Raw genomic sequence first — 26144 nt, forward strand, 5'->3', positions numbered from 1 at the left:
TCAGCACAACAGAAGCATTTATTTGTGATTAACCAGTTTGACAAGCATATACCATCTTTATAAATATAACCTGTGCTAAAACACAGAGGGGCACACAGGATAACAGAATATGTGTGGTGCCTGACAAAAAAAAAAAAACATTTCAAATCAAACTAGTGAACTCAAGCAGCATTTTTCAGTTTGGAAATTACATTTGTTTTTTTATGGAAGTGTGAAATGCACATTTGGAAAACAATGGTGTGGCCAGCATGTAGAGAGCCTGCAAAAAACACAAAGGAAGAATCACAAAAATGACAGGATAGTTGTGTGGTAGTCCAACAAATATCTGTCTTTTGAGACAACTACTAATAAATAATAATGCAACAAAGAGGTTTTTGAAGTTCTTAATATAATCGTGAAGGCATATGTTATTCCATCTTTTTATAGAGGGAAAATAATCGGGCCAATAAAAATGTTGGTAAACATTCTGAGGTTTATAATATCTCCACCCCGATATCATCTGCTAGTAGCTCTCCACTGTTGGCCTCCACTACAAGTAGCTCTAGCTAACGTAACGGTTGAAGACCCCTGCTCTAGCGACTTCACCTCAATGCCGCGTTTGTGTGTCTCATTCCTGTGGTGTCATAACGCCCCCGCCCTTTGCCCACAGTAACAGAGCACGCCGGGTGTTCTCTCTGCTGCCCAGTACACATAGTGCCAGAACACACACACCTTTTCATCCGGTGTCTTTGTCACTGTAAGCCTGGGTCAAGGGCTGTGGCGAGGAAGGTCGGCCCATTGCTGACTGTCTACCATTCACATTCGCTCTATCTTCCTTGCTCACATGCAGCGGCAGACCACAACATATTTTTACCACCGCATTCAGTGCCCCAATAAAACCCATCTTTCTTTCCACAATGCATACAGTGCCAGCACACACACCATATAACGTTCTTCCCCAATGCATGCAGTTAGATCACCCACACTCCCCAACATAATGCATGCAACGCCTAAAGAAAGCACCCCCCAGAACCCACGCACCCTGGCTCACTTTAACACTTGCATGCAGTGACAAAACACAGCCCATCTATTTCACTGCACCCCACTACATGCACTGTGTGAAGACACACCCTTTCTCTCTCCCCATCAAGCGCATATAATGCCAGAACACACACCCCTCTGACTCCTTTCACCCTAATGCCCCATTTGACCTGCCTCCTCCCTTCACCCCTTGGGCACAATGTATGCACTGCCACACAAGGTGACTCACCTACCCTCCCCCTGAGCAAGCCCAGTAGTACTGGTCCCAAGTTCACTTTTGTATGGACTACAGGGGGCTCAATTCTTTCTCACCACATTCCTCAGCAGAAGAGCTCGTTGACATGCTCGGTGCTGACAAGTTCATGAGTACTTTTGACCTCATAACAGGGTATTGGCAGGTAGGCTTGATAGATGGAGCGAAAGAGAGGTAGGTATTCTCAACCCCTGAAGGACATTATCAGTTCGCTGTGATGACCTTCAGTTTGAAGAATGCCCCTGCCACTTTTCAGAGGATGGTTAACCAGGTTTTGTCCTGACTGGGAAACGTCAGCGTTGCCTATCTAGACGACATTGCTGTGTTCAGCCACACCTGGGAGGATCATGTATTCCACCTGAAACAAGTACTTCAGGTGCTGCAGAATGCACAGCCACAGCCATCAAGGACATGAAGTGCCAGATAGCGCAGGGTACCGTGACTTACCCAGGGCACCTGGTCGGTGGAGGTAAGAAACAACCTCTTGAAGCGAAGATACAGGCTGTAAAGGATTGGACATCCCCACCTCACATATGCAGATGAGAGCCTTTCTAGGTCGCATCAGATACTACCGGTCATTCATCAGAGGTTTTGGGACCATTGCCATGTCCTTGATGATGTAACATCCAAAAAGATTCCAAAGAAAGTAACATGGACCTCCGACGGTCAAACCTCCTTTCAGGATTTAATAGATGGATTGTGCAGAGCCCCAGTTCTGAAAGTGCCAGACTTGGTCAGGAATGCATTATCCAGACACATGCCTGTGATTTTGGTAATGGAGCAGTGTTAGCGCACCTTAACTCTGTAGGGGTAGAGCAACCTGCCGCCTACATTAGCAGATGGTTGCCAAAAAGGGAAAGGAATGGGCTGTCATAGAAAAAGAGGAGTATGCCATTGTGTGGACCGTTAAGAAGCAGAAACCCTACATCTTTAGGTCTCAATACATGATCCAGATGGACCAAAGGCCTTTGCGATGGTTAATGGCCATGAAAGGGGAGAACCCTAAGCTTTTGCGGTGGGCCATATCAATACAGGGGATTAGATATAGACATTCAGCGCAAGCCAGGCTCCAAGCATAGAAATGCAGATGGCCTCAGCCAGTACTTTCACCTTATTGATGAAACAGACCCTCAGTAGGGTGGTGGTTCACAAGTTGAGGCTGGGGGATATCTGAGGAATTCAACCATCCGCACGGCAAACTGCGCTCGCCTGGGCTTTTTTTGTTTGTTTAAAAGAAGGAATGATGCAATGCAGAGTGTACAGTGCAGCATGCACAGTTTAGTGGATTGCTACCATGTCTATAGCTTGACCTTTTTGGGTACAATATGTGTCATTTATAGGGATAGCCCTACTGTCAAAAACCTGACCAAGTGCATTGCACTGTATGCAATTAAAAGCATAGCTATGATGCGTGACCCTAAATGGTGCACTACATGTAACAAGGGACAACTCTGCTGAAAAAAAACCTGACCATGTATTGTGCATTATGTGTGAATAAAGGGGACATATTTGTTGTTGAAATCCTGACCATATATGGTGTAGTATGTTTGATTTAGAGTACTGTTCTGTTGTCTAAAGCCAAAACATGGAAGATGCAGAATATGACATTTCAGTAATATCTCAACTATCTAAAGCCTGACCCTGAAAGGTGATGCATGTGCACTTTATGGGGATTCATGTGCTGTTAAAAGCCTTAGCCTAAAGGATTTACTAAGTGCAATATGGGGCGATAGCTTTGCAGTATAAGTACTAGCCCCATAGGGTGCAGTATGTTCAATTTAGGGGAATACGTCTTCCTTCTAAAGCCTGTTCATGTATAGTGCATTTTGTGTGATGTAGGTGGACACTGCTGTTGTCTAAAACCTGGCCATTTAAAGTGCAGAAGCCATAACAAGTATGGGGCAGTATACGCAATTTATGGGATATAACTAATGTCTAAACACTGACCACAAAGGCTGTAGTGTGTTTTAATTTAGGGAGCTTCTCCACCATCTAAAGTCTGCCCTTTTAGCCGGCAGTATATGCAATTTAGGGGATAGCTCTTCAGTTTACAGCTTGACACTGTAGGGTACAGTAAGTGCAATTTAGGGGATAGTTTCTCAGTCTTACACTTAACCATTGACAGTACAGTATGCGCAATTTATGTTTATGTTTATGTTATTGAATTTATATAGCGCTTTAAACCAAAGCGCTTTACAGTGTAAAGACAGGTACAAAAGTGAGAGAAGCATAATTACAAACATGTAACAAGTCATTAGAACAACATGTAGAACAATTTAATAAAGGAGGGGGAGAGTGGGGGAAGGGGAGGGGAGAGGGGTTAGGTGAAGGGGGTTACATGTCTGTTTTGAGGTAGGTGGGGTGGGAGGAAGGTGTGACCGGTTTGAGGTTGTAGGGGAAGGGGGTAGGAGGGAGGGGAGCTCTGTTGCTAAAGCCTGATCTTGCAAGGTGCAGTATATGCGATGTAGGGGCTATCTTTTCTGTCTAAATCCTGATACTGAAAGGTGCAGTAGGTGTAATTTATGGGTATCACTCTGTTGTCTAAAGTCTGACTCTGTAGGGTGCAGTATATGATGGTTGTATAAAGGTTGTTCAGATCTACTGTCTAAGTCTGACTTTGAATAGTGTAGTATATACAATTTAGGGGATAGAACATTTGTCCAAAGCCTGACCCTAAAAGGTGAAGCATGTGTGGATTCGGGGTATAGCTTTGCTGTCTAAAGTGTGATCTTGTAGGGTGTGTTATGTGCTATTTATGCAGGTAGCTCTTCTCTCTACAGCTTGACCATGTATGGTGCATTATGTATGAATTCGGGGATTGTTGTGCCTAAAGTCTGACCATGTAGTGTACAGCGTGTAATGTAAAGTATTTTAAAGTGGTCTTATCTAGCACTTGTCTACATGGCTTTAAGCCTACTTGTCCTGTTTGCGCCCAGCTACCTAAGGGTTTGCTGCGCATTACCAAAAAAACAAACAAACAAACACACCATGTTTGTTGGCCTTGCTGTGTGTGGCTCTGTAAGAAAAGAGATTAGCACCCTGGCAGGTGGAGCCAGCCAATCAGGTGGTGAGGAAAGCAGGGTTGATTCAGCAATGAAAGCCTGCATTCCAAGCCAGCTGACAGCCTGCTCCCTCCGCCGCCATCTTCCCGCCACCTTCCATCACCCTTTTTTTCTACCCCTTTGACTCCCCCAGGCTGCCATGGAAAGGGAAGATGGCCTCAGTACGAAGCCCCACCTTCTCTTTCCATGGCTGCCTTCTTATGTCAGTATTTTCAGTCATTGAACCGGACGTGGAAGGCATCCCTTCAATGACTGAAAACACTTTTTTCCCAGTACCACAGGTTACTGCTTTGGTAGCTCAGGGTGCTAATGGCCTTAAGCTCCCATTCCAGGTGCCGGAACGGGGGATAACGGCCCAAAGCCGTTATCCCCATTCCAGTCCTTGCAACGGGGGCTTAACGCCATAGAGTGATGGTTTCTCCTGGCAGACTGGGAGAGGCTGTTTCACAACCTCTGCTGTTAATGTGAAGAAACCAAGAACTGGGTGCTGTTCTGCTGATAGTGGATTGGCAGAAAGGAATGTGAATATGTAATTTGAAGTAGATAACTCAAGAACAGATGGACTACAGTGCTTCGGGTGTACTTATCCGCTAATGTGGGGAAGTGTGATAGGGCTAGATTGAGAGCCCAGTTCTAGATGTTTCAATGTGTAAAAGGAAATCGCTTGATCTGTGGTGTCCATGTGATCAAAGAATTGCCATGCAAAAACTCAGCTCCTCCCAATTAATTTGTTGGTAACAATAAAACAGGTGTTATAACCACATACCACCTCTTTTCACCACCCATCACATTATGAGGTACTTAACACATGTATAATTTATTAGAAATACTGCTTTTGGTAAATACTGCCTGATTATGAAATGGAATACCTCATAAATCACACCCACTGTTTGCCTCCACCTAAGAGATGGAAATACAATTGCCTTAGTCAAAATGAAACTCATTAACTAAGTAAGCAAACTACTGCCTGCTTCCAAAAATCCCTATGTAAGCATTCACTAAGCCTTTCCCAGGCAAGTATTGAGCACGGAAAATGTACATTAGCTAAATAAAAAGCCAGTGAACATTGTCTAAGCAGTTTACTTAATACTTAAAAAAGAAATTAACTTCTTTTAGCAGATAAATGCTAGTTACTCATTGGAGACTGTTATTGAAATATTCCAACTTGTTGATTTGAGCTAGAGAAATGTCAAGCAAAGATTCATGATGGTTTAGGGTGTCTAAAAATCACTACACACGTTTTTTTTTTTTTTTAAATATATGTCTGTTTTCCCGTGAGTTCGTCCTTTCTTCGCAGGGAAAAAATAAATACATTAAAAAAAATAAAACGGTACTGCATACGAACATCCAAAGGGGGTTAGAAGGTCTGTGTTACTGATTTGCAATACAATGTATACAAGGGCTATTTACGCAGTAGCAGTTTGTTCTACTGCACACCATCATTTGTCATTCTCACAATGAATTGCAAATGTATAACACAAATACGTGCACATTTCCAGAATTACCACATGCAATATTGCCTTATATTTGCATTCTTTACTGGCAAGATGGCGGATTTTTCCACAAAGAAGCAGATTTGCAGAAACAACACATGCAGTAATTCTAATTCCATTTTGCACAATGCGTACCGGAAAATGTTTCTAACTTATAATGATTCTCTAAGTTTGAATTCACATATATATTGCCACATGGATAGTATATGTTATCCTATTATCATGATACACAGAATACTGTAGTGCCACGTCCCACTCATTATGAGGTGACATTGATGGGGAGGAAGGTACGGAATGGGTAGAGGCAGATGGACGTTTTGCAAACGAATGCGGTAACACTGATAGGACAAGGTACTTCCTTGCTGTGCCTCACTGCAAATATCGTCACTACGATGATTCTCCGACCTAAGATGGCTGCCATGTGTTGAAGATGCTTTCGGGCATGGTTGTGGAGTGAGCTGTTAATGATGTGGCAAGAATTCTAGTTGGACTCAGGCTCGCTTCACATTCGTGTAACCAGATAGTTTGCTCTCCTTATGACTCCTTCTTTGGTTATAACAGTCCAGCGTTTGATGTGAAGCAATGCCAACACTTCATGTTGCTTGTTCTAGTTCACTTTATTCTTGTGGTGTCTTCGGCATGCGCTGAAGTTATAGTACAGCTTTTATTTATTCTCATTTCTAAAGTTTTACTACAAAAAACAATGATGGTTAGACGTTGTCACCTTTGGTCTTGAGCACTGGGTACATGTTGTACTCGTTCAGAATAGGGGCAGTATTGAGTGGTGCGCTGCTATCTCAGAGCTTTAATTGGACCGTGTTCTCCGGTTGCCAGACCGGCTAAAGCTATTACGGCTACCTTTGTCTTTGTTTGTCATTTCCAGAGTTCTACTACCAATAAAAACATGCTTAGCAGATTTCACCTTTGACCTTGTATATTGGCTGAATTTTGTACTCGGTCATATTAGGGTCAGTCTTGAGTGGTCCCCTGCTAGATTTGGGCTTAATTGGACCGCGTTCCCTGTGTCCATAAACAGGGACAGCTCCAAAAAAACACAACAAAATGGCTCTGTGCCAGGTTCCCGTGACACAGATATTGAAGTTCATGTTTCAGAAATGGACAGCCCTGTCTGTCATCAATCCTCCTAGGTCCTTCTAACGTGCTCCTTTACCCCTCCCTCTTCCCTGGCTCTTGCTGTGTTATAGGAGACAATGTTACATTTGGAACCATGAAACTAATCCAGGCTTGCCCGCATCTCTGAACATGTGAGATCTTGGGCACAATATGTTGCCTCTCAGTACTCCAGTCCATTATTTCATCAAAAGTGTGTATGTTTAAAACAGTGACCACAGTAATGAATAAGAACTTTACAAAAACTAAAATAACCTTGATCATTCTGTAATAAATTTAGTTGCTGGCAGACTAATACATAACAATAATTGTAATCAGAACTTTGGATATACTCAATGTGCACAGGCTTCACTCTGAACTTTCTAAAAGTTTGCTGCTAAACGACTTTCTATTGCTAAGCATAATAGCTTGTTTTGTAGGTCACCCCCTCATGTGTCTCTGTAGGGACCCCTACACCTATTGTGAACCACCCGCGTCACTGTTCTACCATACTCTTTCTTGTTCTCACATGTACCATCCATCTAGTGTTGTATGGGGAAAGGGGTTTGTTTTTAATTGTTCAGTTCCATATTGTTCAGAAACATGAGTGCTAAGCATTCTGGACAAACATTGTATGGGATTCTTAACCATTATTATCATGCATGTGTAGCACAGTTTATCAGATTTCCTGTATGGATGCCTTTGATCCAGTGGCATAACACAACATGTGCCCGCCGAAAGAGATTTGGCCAATGGCCTCCCACAAGCTCCTCGAAAATGACTCATGCAAGGTTTACAAGCAGGTTGCTGGGGTAGCAGAGGAGATGGGCTAAGTTATGGGAGCTGGGGAGTGAAGGGGATATGCCAGTGTGGTCACTGCAAAACTCTTTCATGAAGCTGTGCCCACAATCACTGACAGCATGATTACTGTAAATCACTTTCATGTAGTTCATGCCACAATCAATGCCAGTATAGTCAGTGTAAATCACTTTCATGAAGCTGCAGTCACAATCTCCACCACTATGGTCATTGTGAATCATGTTCATGAAGTTGCAGCCACAATCAATACCAACATTCCCAATATATCACATTGGATAATTTTGCACAACCAAAATAAGCCACCATTGCCATTATTAATAATTTTCATGATGCAGCTCTGTGTCACCAAATATATGCATGCTTTGAGCAGACCCTGCCCCCACCGTTCTTCAGGTCCTTTCTGAAGTCTAGGATGCACAAGGCCAGATTTACCTGCATTAGTTACTTGTTGGAGAGACAGGGTGCACAGCAGGAAAAAGTCTATTTCTTAGCTTTTTGCCAGATCAATGAGCCTCATTACACGGATGGCGGTAACCATGGCACTAGTAGCGTCATGGTTGCCGCCGGAGTCCGGCATGGTGAATGGCAGAATTACCGCCCCATTCCAAGGTTCCCCATTCACCATGGCCCTTCCCTATTCCCACTTGAGCCCCATAGGGTTCAATGGGAATGGGGAAGGAGCAAATAACGGTACCGCAATTAGCGGTACCGTTATTTGCTCTGAAGTCCCTCAGCGGGTCCCGTCCTTAACGTGTGGTCTGACCACACATTAAGGACGGGACCCACTGAGGGACCTCGTAGTATGACGGTAAGGGATTACCGGCACCGGTGCCCTTACCGGTGCCGGTAATCCCTTACTGCCATCCGTGTAATGAGGCCCAATGTCTTTGTTTTCAGTCTAGCGATGCTATGGCTTCAAGGGATGCAATTACCTCTGGATATGGTGAGGTAGCGTGGTGCCTTAGCAGTGACTGATTTGAAGGTGATGCAGGCTGTCTTGAACGTGATGTACGTTTGGAGGATTAACCACTGCATCTGTTTTATAATGGCGTAATGTGTTTCAATATTCTAATTGCAGTCTTGAGGCCTGCTGCAGCACTATGTTTGGCTTTCAGAGTGGCCAAAGTGTCATATGGAACTCCAGCGAGTAGGGTATTTCCATGATCAAGGTGGACGATGACCAGTGAATGAGAAACAGAAATCCTGCGACAGGCAGGTGAGCAGTAGTGCTAAGTAAGCATTGGTAAAGTGAAAGACCACGCATGTTTTGTTTATCTTCTAACCATTTGCACTTCTGAAAGTAAGTATGCACGGTTGTAGCAACGGTGGTCAAAAAAGGTTTTGAAACAAGCAGGCCAATGTATATATTGCCGACCCTCCACCACACATTTACTCTCAGTGTCCGTGGCCCAGAATATTGCATCCTGAGATCCTGCCATGCAAGGTGCCCACTGGTAAAGAGATGCCTCCACAGAAGTATGCCCACCACATAGGCAGCCTGTCTAGTAGGTGTGCCAGGCACAGCAGCGGTTACTGTAACCCAAAGGTCTGCATCCTTCAGGGATCTGGACCCCCTTTTACCATCACAGGGTGGATACATGAGCGCGTTATAAAAGTATTAACACTCTTATTTAAAGAAAATGAATGCTGAACAAATGTGTCATTAAGGAATGTATCTATATTCACTTTTAAAAGGAGGACGGTTCTAAAAGGAAAATAACATTTGAGTGCGAATATTGGATACAGGGGATACTGAACGGACGTGTAAAACACTTCATACTCAATCGATGCTTTCTTACTTTCCAAAAAGAACGACTTTCTAAATGGAGGAAACAATAAACTCCCTTTCTGCTCTCGATTTAAGTAAACATTCAGTGTGCATATTTCCACACACCCCACTGCAAGAATGGAAACGTCTTCTTTAATGATTTTGAAATGCTTTGGCTTTCTGTATACAAGAGAGGGGCATGATTTTCAACATGCCAGCATTAGAATGCAATGCAAAGCTATTGGCATGAGAAGGCAGACAGGCGCCGCCAAAATAAACAGCATCTTTTGCAAAGCCAACCGTTTTTGGCTTTTGTGACAACATGTGATGTGCTTGTGCCAGGCAGTGTTATAACAGTACTACATGCCCATAAGATTGCGCGAGCTGGAACATGGTGTGAGTATCTTGGCACATGTTGCCTGGCAAAGGAATATAACATATCGATAGAGAAGGCAAAATCTTTAGCATCGTCGCATTCATTTTTCAACATGACTTCAGATCAAGCAAGAGATGCAAAAACATTCATATTACTTTTAAATCAAAGGGCTCAAGGCAGACTTGATAAAGACAGTTTTATTATCCCACTAGTTACAGCCACAGTTAAATCATCACCTCCTAGAAAACTGATAAAGATAACTCTGTACAACTTATTTTAAACACAGTTTGATGTCACTACATGAAAGAAGAAGCTCAAAGAGACCCAGGAGGGAGGGAAGTGTTTTGGGTGGAGAGGCACATGTAGAGGGCGAGAATGGAGAAACGTGTTCATCAGCACCAAGGGACGTCAATGGGTGGATAAATAAACAAGCAACACTCATAGACTTTGTGTTTATCTTCTGAGTGATGTTATCTTAGTCTTGACAATCAGATATGCTGAGAAATATCTGCTATACAAGCCCCTACCACAGCAATCCCACCACACATTTCTTGGACAAGTAACAGACTGTTCAAGTCTGTATATTTGGTTCTATTTCAAATCAAAATCAAAATTAAAGGTTGTCCTCTAGCATTATATTGAGGGAATCACAGGGTCATTGTGGTATTACAAATGTATCCCCTTACAGGTGGTAACACATGTGAGCTCACAGTAATACCACATGTGGCATTTCCAAATTCAGGATGGACACTCTCGGTACCATAACAATTTCAATTTCCATTGCTGCTTGGGGGATGAAAATGTATTAGGTAGAGTAGCAGGCAATCCCGCTACTGTAGCATGTAGTTTAATGCACAGGAGGATGCATAAGGATCTTGCTTTGGCTTCCACTGAACAGGGGTCTATAGAGTGGACAAAGTGGAGATGCCAATGATTTCATACGTTAAAGGGGTTCCCTTGCAAAGTGTTTTCCCTTAACATGAGGTAGCTGTGCGTACAAGAAAAAAGTGTAGAATATTCTGGGTCCTTTTTCAAATGCACCTCTTCCTATTGTGTAGAGGTAAACATTGGATACTGTTTGGGGGTTTTTCACCTCATATTTAAACTGTTAAAACTATGTGGGAGGCGTTTCACACCATGATGATGTGATATTTAATGCATGCATTATTTAATCAAATTAGCACATGGTAAATAATGTATGACTTATAATGTGGCATATGGTAGTTGAATACATTATTTACCATTATCAGCATATTTATGAGGCAACCACACACACACACAAACACTCCTTCACTGCTACACCTTGGCACCCCTACACCCATACACACATTCATCAGTATATTCATCTCACCCCACATTGCTCCTGGTCCCTGCTCTTGGTGTTGTTATGTGGTGACCCTACACACCTGAACCAACATGGAGCAGTAGATATATATTTATTTATATTTTTTAAACCAAACGCCTAAGAAATGCTTTTTTTTTGTATTTGATAAAGATCAGCTCATATAAAGTATGTATGTTTCAGAATGTTGGCATAGGTTACCTTTTATAAAATGGTAAATGTGTCAAGAAAATACTCTCAAATACTTAGGTTGTGCTGGTTCCAAAAATAGTAATTTCTGCAACAAGCATTGTGGTGAACCAATCAAAGGAGTTCAAATACACAGATGCAATTTCTATTTACATAATATACAATTTATTTTGTTTTCCCAAATATTTTTTGTAACTTTAATTTTTCTATAACTTCTGTACTCAGTATTTAATTAACTAAGTTAAATATTATGTATTACTGTATTGATATCATTTAAGGGTGAGGTATTAATTTAGGGCCCATAGTGCTTCGGCTCATGCACAAAATTTATCATATGCTGTTAGGGAGAATTCTCCAGAATGGCTAATTTCCCTTACCTTTTGAGTCCCTCAGCAGCTTTGCTGGATTTCTATGGTTTAATTGTTTTACCTGGTAAGAGGGTGAGCCTTTTCTTCCAACTGTTACAGGAGTTTTGCTGTACGTTGTACATTTGTGCTCATGGACTATGGAGTCTCACCCACTCCATAGGCATCATCTTTTTACTGTGTGTCACACAGCACCTTTAGTGCAGTGACACAGGGTTGTCTTTTCAGACTTCCCACTTTAATCTGTATTTTCTGGGACTGACTACTGTCAGAACATGTAAAATTACAATTTACTTTACTAGTCTTTTTAAATGTACAGACCCAGTACACCCTATCTTCCAATAGAGTACTGGAGGGGTTAATAATTATCCCCTTTTGTCTGATTCTCATGGAACATTATTTTGTTCCCCTTTCTCTAGGATTTGGCTGGCGGAAGTGGTATCTACCATTTTTATTCTACCGCGGACTATGAAAATAGACTCGGTACCATTAGAGGCTATGGTGGTAGCCTCAAACTAAACTCGGTAATCCACGTTTAATTTAACTTGGTTCCGGTCGAGGTCTATTGCCATATCTTTTAGTAAAGATCCTTCTAGTGTTTTACTCTGCATGCCAAACCAGGTTTGGTTCCTTTGTTCGCCGTCCTTTGGTGGCCTTCTGCACAGATGCCCTCATTAGGTGCCTGAGTGTCTGATCGGGCAGGATGTGAGAGAGGGGTTTGAGGCCCCCTGCACAGGGTCTCCCGGAGCCCCAAGTCACACTCTTGTTTGATTGGCTAGGTGGCTGTCCTGCCAAGACAGCCACCCTGCTGTGTGATTGACAGCCAGGCTGTGTGAATGGGGGATTTGGTGCATAAAAACCAATCTCTGGGACTGGAAGGCAGAGTCGCCACCGGAACGAGCAAACCAACGAGGAGCTGAAGGAAGACGACTGCTGCAACTACTGGACACCCAGTGAAGCCCTGTTGCAGGTCCGAATTGCCTGAAACTTCGATGATAGAGTAGATCTGCAAGAAATCTTCTCCCCTTGAGCTTGGTGGGAACAACCAGCTTGCCAAATGCCAGACACCGGTCCTCACCCTGGTCGAATTTGCTGTGCATTGTTACAGTAGTTCGGGTAGCCAGTGGGAAGACAACCAGTTTTGGTTTTAAGGAGTGCACCTTTTATTTGGCGTTTTGCTCCACTGCTGGCTTCTTCACAGGGCAGTGCAGGACCCTCCAGCCGTCCTCCTCCTTGTCACCACGACTGAAGCTTCAGGAAGCGCAAGCCTGCAGGAACTGCCAGAACAACTGCCTCAGCTACAGCATTCTTCTTCTTTTAAGGTACTGTGCAAATCCAGTTGTTTTTTCCGTCCGACCGTGGTGAAAGTGCTTTAAATCTTTCGCCTCTCCAAAGGATTGTCCTTCTCTTCTCCTTTAAATAACTTTTCCTCCGACAACTTCGTTTTGAACTCTTGGCAAAGAATTAACCACAAACTAGTCTGAACTGTGTGATCCTCTGCAAAGACTCTGAACAATTAAAATTGGCCCAGGCCTATTGACTTGAATCCTAGTTGTAGTAGCCTTTTCTAGATTGCCCTGCCTATAACTTGTTGGTGTTGTTGATTTCTGATAGCCTTGTCTTTTCTCCCTTTTAAATTGCTGGAGTGCCATTTTGCTCACACTTCATTTTGAGCTTAACGTGTCCAGAATTGATTGGGTGTTATTGTAGTATATCAAGACTGTGATTTTCTGCTGTTTTATAATAGTGAACTGTGTTATAACTGATGGTGTAAATAAATGTATATTCTTGTACTCAGAAACCTTTAATCAGTGTTTATTTGAACCATAGTATTTGTTGTCCTTTGTGTAACTTCTTGTACTGCTCACTTTACTCTTGAGATAAGTCTGGCTGCTCAGCCATCACTACCACTCATCCTGATTATGAATTCTAAAGCATTGTGGGCATTAATTACACCTAGGGGCAATCACTCCATTCCACAATGAAGTCTTATGGGAATTTAGAATGGGTTCTGTGACAAATCCAGCAACATCAACATGGATTCTCTGGAGGGAAGCTTCTCCTACCTGGCCAAGGAAAGGCAGAAGCTACCTGACTCTGACCCTGCGGGTGGCTATCCGCAGGAGGATCAGATAGGGGAAGACAAACTCCAGAGGGACAACACAAAATACTAGACCGAAATAATCTTGCAGCCATCATTTCTAATGACATCCATATGCCCATAAAACATACCTATATGGCTTATTGTGATGTAGATGAAGAGGATCCAAATATTCACAGCCAATCATATTATCAGCCCCCCTTTTTTGTACTGATACAAGGAAGAATGATGGAGCAAGGAAGATGACCAGAAGCTGTAAGCCAACACTGCAATCTAGTCTTTGGAAATTGCTGAACCATAATGGGAAGTTTAAAACTGCCACAGCTGAAAGACTTACAAGAGAACGACAGAGACAGAATTGGATGGTAACTTGTTCTGGCACTGGTCAGAAGGCTGGAGGTGAACAAGCTGTTCGAAGCAGCACAGAGGCTGACCCAAAAGACCCACAGAGAAACCAGAGTGGAGGAAGCTCACTGAGGCAGTGGGAGCTGACTGCACCAGAAGAAAGCAAAAGGAGAGCCAGCTGACTAACTGGGCGCACACCAAGGCAGAAAACCAAAGCAGATGAAGAAGGAAAGATGAGAGGCATACTGAAACCACCCTGTAAGCACAGAGAAAACAAATGGGTAACCGGAGTATCTGAAAGTGTATGCCATTGTGCAAAAACAACATTAGAGAGGCAAAGTGAAACATTTGAAGCTATTGGAATATTTGCAAACAATATTGAAAATGGGACAGTGGCCCAATGCTTCAAAAGAGATGTTATTGTAAATATGAACATTATTGGGAAAGGGGCAGAAGACCAATATTTGAAATTGAGAGTGGGAACTGAGACAAACATTCCTAAACAGGTGTCAGTAACCCAATATTGGTCAAATGTAATATTGCAGAAAAAAAGAAAGAGTGATTGAAAAAAGGAGACCTGTTGGCAGGTCAATGAACCAAGTGCCCAGTGAGACTGGGACTCACACCCATTGGAAAAAGAGAAAGAGACTTACTTAAAGAGATATGAAAGTGTAATGTAACATCCTGGCAGGAGAGTAAACCAGGAGTAAGAAGAGAAGTGAGCTTGAAAGATATGAAAGTGAACTTTAATATCCTGGCAGGAGAGTAAACCAGGATTACGTAGAGAAGTAAACTTGAAAGATGTCAAAGTGTAATTTAACATCTTGACAGGAGAGAAAACCAGGAGTAAGAAGGGAAGTTAAACAGAAATAAATGAAAGTGTAATCGGCCATCCAGGCAGGAGAGCAAACCAGGATTAAGAAGCAAAGTGAATGTGGAATTGTGAAACTGTGAGAAACAATTATAAAAGGGAGGACTCATACCCCTTTTTGGAGGACTGATGAGAATGTCACAAATACCCTTGATGGAGAGTACACCAAGGATAAACAAAAACAGAACCACTAATAGAAAAGGAAAGAATAGTAGCCAGTTAAAACTAATGGAATCACTGAATATTAGAAGCTGAACAATAAGCAAAATGCATGTATGAAGGAAACTCATGGGAAGATTCATATTACTTAAAAGTTGTGAACAATAGGAGTAAAGTATTTAACAGTGAGGAGAAGAGGAGCTAAGAAAAAGGGGAATTTTTCCTTAGAGAAAGTGCAAAAACATAAACACATGGAGAAGTTCAAGGGAGATGCCATTCCCGCTGAATCTTTAAGAAAAGCCTTGCAAGGGAAGAGTTATTCACAAGTGTGAACTGGCACCAAGTGAACTTGTTAATTACCAGAAGAAATCTGGAAGACCCCTTTTCGTGGTGGAACTGTCTTTCTTTCTTTTCTACAGTTTAGATATTTATGTTCTGGAACTCTGAAGGAAAGCTACCAATACCTAGGTTATAGAAATCCCTTTGTGCACATTATATTGAGTTTCGAGTGCAAGGATCAGTTTAGGACTTTCACTCAGGATGGAGCATTCTCTTATGTTAACATCCTGCCACAGGCATTCCTTAGTTTTGTTGAGGTAGGGAAACCCCTCTTAGAGTTAGGGATAGATACGATTCCCCCAACCTGCATATTATTTTGAAAATAAAAGTCAATAACAAACACTGAACATGCCAATGTGTCTGAGTCTTAGTCTTAATCCCTTAAAGTACTAACAAAAACTCATAATCAGATGAGAGATTCCCCAGTTACCACTGGTAGTAACTGTAATCCTGTTTTGCTGAATTGGCGCTATTTATACCTCCGAATTCATAAAGCGGCCCTTTGTCTCTCACAATGTAATGTGTGTGTTTTCCTTTACTCACAGTGTTGAAGTGTTGCTTTGATAATGGGATTTTTACCTACAATACAGCATCAGAATTCTTCATCTCCCAAAGTATTCCTTTACACTTTGGTACTTTTGACTACATTTCCTAGAACTCTGTGTCTGAGCTTTACTTTTCTCACAGTCACAGTCTTTATTGAATGCATTGGTTCTTAAACAGCAATTCCCAAAATCAAGAGGCTGTCTACCCTCTCTCACATTATTTGCTCAACACGTTAGACTCGAAATCCCATCAACTTGCCCACCTGCCCTGATATCTCTTTTTGCTCTGTCTCTGATTTCCTGTACACGCTCAATATCAGTGGATTCACAGGCATTTTATGGCACAACACTCTGCTTTTCAGATATCCGTCTCGCCTTTCCCGTGCCCAGAGAACCACTCACGGCTCTCAGGGTGGTGTCTCCAGCATTCTTCACTCATTGGGCCACTCACTCCCATGGGTTTCCTGCTGACATCTGACTAGGACCTCCACATCTCTAGTCTCTCCAATAATCAGAGCACTCTGGTGTAGCCTGCTACTTGGTTTCATTCCATATGTAATCAGGTACCCTCTTGCTCACACCATGATTCGGGCAATCTCTCCCCCAGGCTGCAGCAACTCTGATTTTGTGAAACTTCTATTGCATCTCCCTAGCTTCTCCCCATCTTATGTGTCTCTACCCAATCTCATACAACCCTTGTAGTCACCTTATTCGTAGAGGAAATCATGAGCTGCTCAAATGTGTAGATTTGGAGCACTGGTATTTGTGACCTCCTCATTCCCCAACATTCACAGTCACTGATAGTGGCATGGCATAAGGAGGAGACATTGTAAAACCTCAGGCCTCCCTAGTACATTTCGATCTGCTGCAGCTAAATGAACCTTAAGTATTCTGACCTACTAGATTATGTGGACTCACTGTGTTGCTGCTTTCACCATGGCTTGAAAACAGATACCTTTGTAGTTGCAATGTAATGTGGAGGCATTCTTCGCAGCATATGCTTCAGAATTGGCAGGTGAAAGATTTGCCACCTTTGAGCACACACATTGCTTTTTTCGCATTGGGGCAGTGTCCTATGTAAATGACAACCAGATCTCTCTTTGTGTAGTGCAATATCCTCAAGAAAGCTGGTGCATGTCTAGTATTGTATTTACTCTTTCAAAGCATAAAGGTCTCCTGTTAGGTTGAAAGTGTAGGAACGCACAGAGGGTCTCGAGGAACAACACATTGTGCATGCATGCTCTGTCACAGATTCCTGTTTATCTTTTCTGTTGCCGGCAATGTAACATAAGTGATTGATTGGTATGTGCAGTCGTAGTGTCATGTACAATGTGGTGTTCCTCAACACATGCTCCTTCTGAATGCAGGTGATCCCACAGAAGATGAGCATGTTGATGAATTGTTAGCAGCTTCCCAAGTGCATGCATGGTACAAGACATCTGTTATTTACAGCTTCTGGAACATCACCTGAAAAGTTGTCATTTCCCATTCCTTTGGTACATTGACTGAGTGTTGCATCATCTAGAGATGGTAAACCCGAGTATAGCATGTTCGACTCTTGTAGTTGTCTACTGCCAAAGGGACAGGGGGTAGGGGAAATTCAGGGCAAGACACAATTTGAGCTTCATTACAAGTTCAGTGGTGCAGAAAAAAGTGGCATGCTATGTTTTGCCAATAATGAAGTTACCACCAATTTTCCCACACTGCTGAACCCATAGTTTTGAAGTGAAGTTGAGGAATCACCTCCACCACTTTGCTGGAGTTAAATCCTCAATTTTTTCCCCTTCAAATCGGGGTGATTTACTGTGGAAAAAGTACTCATTGCAGAAAATCCACAAAAAAGAAAATCCCCACTGCTAACATTGGAATTAACACTGCAGTACCATCACTTATTTATTTTTTTTTTGTATTTTTTTTTTTTGTATTTAATCAATAGATTTTTACAAAATGACATTTTGTCATAAAATTCGCATAAAACAGATGGTCTCGCTAAAATGTGTCGTCCTCGCGGACTATGTCCGTGGCAGATTTAATGATTCTAATATTTTGTACGTAGCTATCTGCCATTTTATCTTGTCTCCTCCCATTAGGCGAGCCCAACAAGTATCTTCATCAGCTATAATAAAATCCAAAAAGATATGTCTCAAGTAACAGCTTCTTACTTGTTGGTTTGCGGCACATTTTAGCAGTAAATGACGTATTGACTCTGTTTCTTGTATATTGCAAAAACGACAGAAATTGGATGCAGTTTTGCCTCTTATTGCCAAGACCTCATTTGTTGGCAGAAGATTGAGACTGGCACGTAGTATCATGTCTCTCCCCTTCCTGCAAGGGAATTTTTTAATGAATTCTTGTAGTTCATTTAGTCTTTTAACGTTTGGTGGCAGATGTGCGGTTAGCTTATTTTTTTCTGCAATTTCCAAAGTTCGTATCCAATCGTATTCTCGTAATTTTTTGAGGACTTGTTTCGGATTAGTGATTAGTGTATCTTCGTTCTCCTGTATTTGTTTCAACACCTGGATGTTATCATTTTTCCATTTCGTTAGGCTTCCAGTAGTGGTTCGTTCGAGTTCCTGATTTATCAAATTATAAATTGATGGAGGCTCCGCCATCCGGCATTTCCTGTAAAGCATCAATTTTGCCTGTTCTACGGAGCTTTTAAGGGATGGCAAGCTGAGCTCTTTACGAATCGAAGCACCCGATGTTGAGTTCGGCAGCATGAGGACTTTCCTCCAAAACTTTGGCTCCATTTTTGTCCAGATGTCTAATGGCAGGTTTATCATGGCATCGCCTAAAATTATGATAGAGTTGGCATTACTTTTTTCTTGTAAAATTCTCGCACTGGTATCAGCGAGTATCTGCCAAACTTTCTATCTATTGCCCTGGCTTGGGCTGCCATTTGGTTTACTTTCGTTGTTAGCGCTATTTGCATAGCTTTGTCTTGTTTTGTACTGTCTAGTGTGACTCCTAGATATTTAAAGACCAAGACTGTTTCAATCGGCTTACCCTCAAGATTTAAGCTCGGTCCTTTGCTTTTTCTAGTCGCCTTCTCGAATCTCAGCAATTTGTTTTTTTTGGTGTTGATTTCCAGCCGGTTTTCTTGCATATAGTTCTGCAGACTTGCCATTTGTCTCTGTAGGCCCACGGGAGTATAGTCCAAAAGGACTAGGTCGTCCGCATATAGGAGCCTCGTTATAGGTGTTTTACAAATTTTCGGTGGAAAAGATCATGTTGTTATGTCTGAGCCATTTATGTCGCCAATAAATGCTAAGAACAAGGCCGGGGCCAGTGGACACCCCTGTTTCACTCCTCTAGCTGTTGATATCGGGTTTGATAATAAACCGTTTTGGTCCAAACGGATCCGCATATTGGTGTCTGTATATAATGCCTTGATTGGGTTTAGCAAGGTGGCCGGGCAGTCCCACGCCTCCAATTTAGACCAGAGCCTAGCCCTGTCTATACGATCAAAGGCCTGGGTCAGGTCGATGAATGCCACAAAGATGTTTGGGCCCCCTTCCAGGGCTTTGTTTTTCAGGACGGAAAGGAGTAGAATGTTGGCCGTCGTGCCCATATTTTTCTTAAATCCCGTTTGAAATGGGTCTTCACATGGCGCTTTTGCTGCCCATAGTTTAAAGTGATCTAGCAACATTGCTCCAAACACTTTCCCTATAACATCAAGCAACGCGATTGGTCTATAGTTCGCTGGGTCCTTTTTATCACCTTTTTTGAAAATGGGTACCACTGTTGCTGATTTCCAAGACGGCGGTATAGTTCTCAAATCCGAACATTTTCTGAAGATTTTACTCAGTAGGCTTGCCCACTCTTCAGGATTTGTTTTTAAGTCCACATTTGTGACCCCGTCCGGCCCCGGGGCTCTTGAGTTCTTTAAACTTGATATCTTTAGTCGGATCTCCTCAGGGTCGTCCACTTTTAGCCATGGGCCTTGCTCAAATTCCACGAGTGTGGTAGGGGGTTTCGTTGGAGCCAGGTACATTGTTTCAAAATGTTTTACCCATGTTGTTTCGCCCACCTCACTTATTAATGATTTTTCTTGTACATCCATCGTGGCTCTCAAGGTGCTCCAAAATTCCCTTGTATTTCTCCCACTTATCAATTTTAAAAAATTTTCCGAGTCTTGTTGGTAGAGTTTTAACCTGTGTCCTCTAACCCAGGATTTGTAGTGCTTTGCGGCAGCCACTGCTTCTTCGTATGCTGCTGGTGTACCTTTAATTTTTGCTCTGCGTTGGATTTTACGAATGATACAACGTTTCTCTACCAGAGATTTATCGAACACATGTTTTGGTGGGTTTCCGCCAAACTTTTTTACAAATGAAGTTTTTTTGTACTTTGTTAGAAGCGGGATATAGTTGGTTTTATTCACTTCAGCTATCTCCGTCATGGAATTAAATCGATTCTCTAATTCCACAATGTGCTCCTTTGATAGTTTTAATCGATTTCCTTGTCCATTGATTATGATGTTGACTTTCATATAATCATTCGGGGGGCTTGATGCCTCCCAGGAAGTAGAGAGCAGATTATGATCGCTGGACCTTGTTCTAATTATTCCAAAGTTTTTTGTTATAGCCAAGATTGGTTCTGTGACAAACATGTAATCTATTGTTGCCTTTGAGTTGTTTCTTTCCCATGTTGGCAGACGCTTTGGGTCTGGGAAGGCTTCATGTAAGTTGTGCAAATTTCTTGATTTCATCAGACGGGTCCATAATTCACTTCGCTGTTCTCCCCGCTGTCTGTTTACATGGCTGTTTCCTTTCTCTGGAACTGTTGAGCATATTGCATTTAAGTCCCCGCAGATCAGGAAGTGCTTTACTAAGTGATCCGCCAGGGCTATATCCAATGCTTCTTCAACTTTCTCCAGGAAGGTAGTTGCTTCTGTGGCTGCTGGATTCCAACAGACGTTTGCTATTATTAGTGGTGTTTTTCCATAGCCCTCTTTGCTATTTGTCTTGCGGGTCCATGAGGCTTTCACCATCATTATTTCCAGATTACTGATCAATGTCTTGTCTAGTTTAATCCCACTTCCGTTTTTACAGGCGATCAGAAGACCCGAAGATGGTCTTCCCAAACAGCCCTTTTTGGCGGGTGCCAAGATTAAATCAAATCCTCTCATAGAGGGAGGTTCACACAGCCAGGTCTCCTGAAGGCATATTAAATCATATGCTCCCAAAATCATATCGCTAGCGGATAGGAGGTGAAGGTGTCCTCTCGTGTTCCACGAGCACATTTTTATTGACTGCTTCTGATCTCCTCCCTTGCATTTCCCTCGTTGAATGTGCTCGACTCCAGAAAACTGCTATTTTTGCTTCTTTTCTGTTAACGCTTTTGGCAACCAGGACCATAATCCTTTCATTGGGGCACATTTTAGTGGAAGTTCGCTCTCAATTTTGTTTTGTTGTTGTTCCTGGTTCTGTTCCCTTCGGGCTGTTGTTTCCCTATCTCTGTGAATATTTCTTGGGTCTTCTTGTTTTCGTTCCTGTTTTCGGGGGGGTGTTTCCATGACACTATAGATTTGTCTCTTGTCTTTTCTCTCATTTCTTCCGTGCTGGATGTTATGCTTCAAGTTCAATGATTTTTGTCCTTCTCGCTTTTTCATTTCTTGCGTCTTTTCTTTAACTCCGGGACTTGTGTAATTTTTCTTTGTTTGTGAATTGGAGTTACTCTGTTTATTCATGTTTTTATTCGGAGATTCTTTCCTCTTCCTTTCTTTACTGTCGTATTTTTGCTCTGTCTGCGTCACTGGGTACACTCTTAAGTCGTATCCCATGTTTTCTAGTCCTTTTTTATTTTCAAGGAGGGTGTTTTTTAACTTCGTTGACACTATATGCAAGTAAGTTCTAGCCTTGGTGTTTCTATGACTTGGTTCTACCACTAATAAGTCTTCTGTTTTGATATATTTTAGATTTCGGATATGTTTGAACAACTTTAATACCGAATTTCTATTTAATATTACCTTGTCCTCATTTTCTTCCACTTGCGTTAATTTAATCTGCCATTTCGCTTGGTCCCATTTCCTAGGTTTTTGATTGGGCCATTTGATACTAGCTCTGTGCTGCGAACTCAATTCTCCATAGTCACATGATGAAATTGTGATGGTCTTTTCATTTTTTCCACGTTTGTTATGTTTATATTTCGTGTCCTTGCTCGTTGGCGTGTGTCCTCTTGAGCTTTTGCATTTGCTCTCTTGCTCGTCTTGGCGATACTGAAAATCTTCTTGCTGGGTTCGATTAGAGCGTTCACCCTCACGGGCCTCTGGTCTTACACGGGAATGGTGATCTACCTTCTTTAAAGTTCTGCTACTCCGTTGTTCTGATGTTCTTGATCTCGCCCTTTCTCTCTCCTTTTTTGTTTCCATCTTTTGTTTCAGAGTTTTTTGTTTCGGCGTTTCAGTACCCTCGATTTCATTATTGTCTCGGCTACAGGTTTTTACCGTTTTTTGTTTTTGACGTTGTTCGGTCCATTGTGAGTTTACCTTTATGTCATTATCGGATTTATTGATTTTACTAGCCGATTGTGAATGCCGAGTTTTGGAGATTTTCTTTGGGCTCATGTCTGAAGTGGAGTCTTCCGACACATATTGACTCAGGTTCATTAGTTCATCGTTTACCAGAGAATCATAAGTCGTCTTCAGTGGTGATGTCTTGTTCGTTTCCGAACTTTCCTGTTTTTTCCTGGGTTCTGTATTTATATCCAAGCTCTCCTCCAGTCGTGCTTTGTCTTTGTAATTTACTGGTCGCTTAAAAACTTGGAAAATCGCCTCTACTGATTCTGTACCTGGCTTGGCCAGCTTAGGTAACAGTATTTTTGGTTCCTTTTTTTTTTGGACGATTTCTCCCCCCTGGAGTTTGTCTCCTGGTACTTCAATTGTAATTTCTAGTTTATTTGAGTTCGGTGTAAACTCTAATTGGCCTGGACGGGTATTCGTCTCAACTACTTTAGTGGCTTTTTCTATGGATGATTTGCTCGCTGTTAAGTCTATCATGGTAATTGTTTGAGTCTCTATGGTTTTTGTTGTCGCTGCCTGAGTCTCCTCTTTCCCACTTGTTTGTTTAGGCGTGACTGATGAATCGTGGTTCACTTCTTGGTTGTTTTTTTTCCTGGCTTCTAAGGCCATGATATAGGCTTCTAAAAAGATGACTTTGCTGTACATCATTGCTTGAATACTGGTGTGATCCTTCAATGAGTCAGCGATGGTTTCGTAGAGCTTCATGAATGGAGCAAGTGCTATATTTACCGATGACATGATGGAGAGTAGATCCGTCTTTTTATTTAAGTGTTCCGCTGGACTCGAAGAATGTTGCTGCATTGAAGATCTCCTTAATGGGACGTCAGTTGTAGTTGTTGTCTTGTTTCCCCTCAGATTTTGTAGTGGTGTGGCAGTGTCAAGTAAGCGACTTCGATTTTCCGTCGTATCTGGTCGAGGACTAAGTGGTTCATGGCCCCACGGATTTTGATGGTGGTTCTGCCAATGTTTCTTCGTTTGGGCCTGGACTGGTGTTTACACCTTGGACGGGATTGGTAGATCAACTGAGTGTGTGTTTTCCTCCATTTTGCTCAGATGTCGTTCCCGTCTAGTCTCATCGTTTACTTTCGGGTCGGACTCCTGGAATGGATTTATGGATGTTACGTTGTCTGATTCGGATGTACCTCCTTTGTCAAATGTCAAAACAAGTCCGGTATCTACTTCCCGCAGTATTTTATTTGTCTTGTCCATCCCTGTTGGTATACCACCAGAGGCTTCTTCTTTCTCCCCGGTGTCTGATTTTTCAAATAGACTTTCTATTTCCTGTTGGTTTTTTGGTTTCTCCTGCTCCATGGCCCTTGAATTTTCCCGTTTCTCCCCTTCTTCTATCGTTTCTGTATCGATTTGTAGAAGCAGATCGCCATTGGGCGTCTCCATTTCTTGCAAGGTCGTTAGAGGGAGTGGTATCTTGGGTGTCTCGGGCTCTTCACTTACTCCTTCATCTAACTGATTCAATGATCCCTCTTTCTCCTCCAATGCTAAAACGTCCCTGGCTCTTTGCTTTCCACTCTTTTTGAAATCTAGTCTTCGTAGTTTGAAAGGGGGTAAGCATTCATTTAAGGCGTCGAGTATCTCCATATCCGATAGCTCCATGTGATGTCTATTTACCACTTTTGTGTTTACTCGAGACGTGAAGTAGTTTGTCACTGAATTTTTTTCATTTGTTGTTGGCCTATTTTTATTGGAGTATTTACCACCCTTATTTCTTTTTGTGGTAATTTTAACCATTTGTCTTTGCCTTTTTTTGTTGTTAGGTATTTTACTGACTTCACTGGCCGTAAGGACTGCTTCCATATCTATTTGATTGTCCTTATCGTCTATACTGCCTTCCGTCTCCACGTGGATTTCCGCCTCCACTTGGATTAGGCCCGGCGTCGGCTCCCCCTGATGGGCCGTGCTAAGGGGTGTTCGACTCGACTCGCCGGGTGGAGCGTATTGTACAGGTTCCGCAGCATCCTCTCCTTCCCCGCCTCCCTGGCCATTTCCCTCCCCACTCGTAAGTGAGGGGTCGACTCCAGGAGCCCCCGGTATCCCAACCGCGGGATCCCCGCACCGGTCAACCAGGACCATCGAGACCGGCTCCACTACGGGGTCTAGATCGGGCTCAGGTAGTAATTGCAGTGGTGGCGGTAGCTGCGGTTGTGATTTTTTCGTTTCATTTTGAGAGCGCACCCCTATTGAAGTCAGTAGCGATTTTTTGGGATCTGTTTGTTGTGTTTGCACAATTTGTTCTGATTGCGGAGCCAAAGTCTGGTGTAAAGTCTGTTGGCCACCCTTATCTTGCAGACCCCATTCACTAGTTCTGTCATTTTCGTTTCTCTTGGGACTATATGTCGGTATTCTCTCATAGCTCTTAGGGGTGGTTCCCTGTTGTTTTTGGGTCATTCTCATACTTCTTAAGCACCTACCTTCATCATCTTCTGGGAGGGGTTCAATGGCCTCAATTTTTCTGTTTACTCTTCCTACCCTTGCAGTCATACCTTTTTGAGGGATCACAGTCTCCCGGCTTAATAAGGCTCCACCAGCGCCAAACAGCCGCAAAACAGTCGTCGGCCTTCACCCCTGACGGGCTTAACGCCGCAAGGGTGCGTCACAGCAGTTTAAGTTTCCCCAAAGGGTCACGTGATCTTCCACGTGACCGCCAAAAGCCACGCCTCCTCCAGGAAACGTGGGACGGCAAGAGCAGAGTGCTCGCAATGCCGTGAAAATGCTTCAAGGGGTCAGAGCTCCACCAGCAACGTTATGTTCACGAGTTAGGAACCCCACACAGGTGCAGGATTGTCCGCAGTAATCCGCTGGTCTGCTTTTCTGAAAAGTAAAGGAGTTTGGTGGTATATTGGTGGAATTACTGCACAATTCCTGCTGAACTTGTAATGAGGCCCCTTACCTCTACTTTAAATACTTGCACCTGGTGGAAACAGGAACCGGCACACACTGGAACAGTGGACACTAAGGGCTATACCACTGAACCTTTGCACCAGTGCAAATGCAATTAGTGCAAGGGCAAACCTTTTTATTTTGCCAAAAACACATATATTCAATGCGTTTCTGCAAAAGAGAATTGTCTGACCCAATGCTAATCATTTGTATACACACAAGCAGTGTACTAATTGCACTTGCACTAGTGCAGCGCTTCTTCAATACTACCCTAATTTGGTTGTACCCAGCACAAGAAAACGACATTCTGCTTTAGAAATGATATGATATAATTAATTTATAGCGCGCCTGTACACAAGTGTGTTTAGGTACGATGCAGTTTGGCACTGGTTTTGGCCAGTTTGGAATTGGCAACTTAAAGTATAATGTTCTTCTGATGCAAGATACAAATTACAACAGGAACATGTTTACCTACACTATTACATTTAAATAATTGCTAGCAATTAAATGATTGTCCATGCCATTAAGGATTATGTCCGTAAAAGAAACCGTGAGGACTGGCCTTTGTTTGT

Source organism: Ambystoma mexicanum, chromosome 8 (assembly GCF_040938575.1).
Source record: "Ambystoma mexicanum isolate Mex_15411 chromosome 8, UKY_AmexF1_1, whole genome shotgun sequence".
In the NCBI taxonomy this organism is placed as follows: Eukaryota; Metazoa; Chordata; class Amphibia; order Caudata; family Ambystomatidae; genus Ambystoma; species Ambystoma mexicanum.